Source organism: Calidris pugnax, unplaced genomic scaffold (genome assembly GCF_001431845.1).
Source record: "Calidris pugnax isolate Ruff unplaced genomic scaffold, ASM143184v1 scaffold411, whole genome shotgun sequence".
In the NCBI taxonomy this organism is placed as follows: Eukaryota; Metazoa; Chordata; class Aves; order Charadriiformes; family Scolopacidae; genus Calidris; species Calidris pugnax.
Window position 1 is genome coordinate 10,697 of NW_015091116.1, and position 214 is coordinate 10,910.

Consider the following 214-nt stretch of genomic DNA (forward strand, 5'->3'; position numbering starts at 1 on the left):
ACCAGTAGGGGGTGAATACTGGGACCAGTTCAGGCCACGATGGGTACTGGGACCAGTTCAGGATGGATGCTGGGACCAGTTTATGGTGGAAACTGGGACCAGTTCAGGCCAGGTTCGATGCTGGGACCAATCCAGAGGAGATACTGGGTGGGGTCCATGGATACTGGGACCAGTAGAAGGTGGATACTGGGACCAGTTTAGGGTGGGTGCTGGC